Source organism: Gossypium hirsutum, chromosome A08, assembly GCF_007990345.1.
Source record: "Gossypium hirsutum isolate 1008001.06 chromosome A08, Gossypium_hirsutum_v2.1, whole genome shotgun sequence".
Lineage (NCBI taxonomy): Eukaryota > Viridiplantae > Streptophyta > Magnoliopsida > Malvales > Malvaceae > Gossypium > Gossypium hirsutum.
In genome coordinates this window covers 15,687,726-15,688,740 of record NC_053431.1, presented here as the reverse complement: position 1 = coordinate 15,688,740, position 1,015 = coordinate 15,687,726, and the positions used below count along the sequence as shown (strand labels likewise).

The 1,015-nt window shown below is 37.1% G+C and overlaps 1 non-coding gene across 1 annotated transcript; it reads right to left on the bottom strand.

Moving 5' to 3' along the window:
- Positions 1 to 703: 703 nt before the first annotated feature.
- LOC121205586 (small nucleolar RNA R71) lies at positions 704 to 810 on the bottom strand. The gene has a single exon (XR_005900662.1). It is a non-coding gene; the product is annotated as a small nucleolar RNA R71 (small nucleolar RNA).
- Positions 811 to 1,015: the final 205 nt, after the last annotated feature.

Sequence of the window (1,015 nt, the reverse complement as noted above, 5' to 3'; positions counted from 1 at the left end):
GGAAACTAAGATATTAGGAACACTTGATTTTTATTACTTTAGCAATTTTACTTTAATTGCAATTTAAATTTTTATTTTTCTAATTTTTCTTTTATTCGCTCCTGACAGGTTTTTATAGTGTATGATTAGAAGAAACCCGTCAGGACCATTACTTTTTGATAGTAAGATCGATCGCACAGCTCGCAGAAATCGAAGAGAAATAAGATGAAGCCTAAGATACACAGAGGAATAGCAAGAGGACGATAATTCCACCACAACCGAGGAGATGGCTAAAAATCAGGAAAATCCGCTACCTCCTGCGATTGCTGCTGATCTAGTAAATTAGAATCCTGCTCCACGCACTATGTATGATTATGCTAAACCTAATTTAATAGGAACAGAGTCAAGTATAGTTAGATCTGCTATTGCTACAAATAATTTTGAACTGAAACCTAACACAATTCAAATGATACAGTAGTTTGTTCAGTTTGATGGTTTGCAGGATGAGGATACAAACAATCACTTGACAAATTTTCTGGAGTTTTGCAATACTTTTAAAATAAATAACATTTTTAACGATGCCATACACCTCCAGTTGTTTCCCTTTTCATTGAGGAACAAAGCTAAACAGTGGCTGAACTCGCTACCACGAGGATCAATCACTACTTAGGAACAAATGACCGAAAAGTTTTTACTTAAGTATTTTCCGCTGGCTAAAACGGCTAAATTGAGGAATGACATCTCTTCTTTTGTGCAGATGGATTTAGAAACACTCTATGATGCATGGGAGAGATACAAAGACCTCTTGAGAAGGTGTCCTCACCATAGGTTACCACTTTGGCTACAGGTTCAGACGTTTTACAACAGTGTGAACCCCTCCACAAGGCAACTCATCGATGCAGCCGCCGGTGGAACTTTGAACAAAAAAACACCTGAAGTGGCTTACGAATTCATTAAAGAATTGTCACTGAATAATTATTAGTGGCAAGTTATGAGGAGAAAGCCGACGAAAACGACTAGTATTTTCAACCTCGAT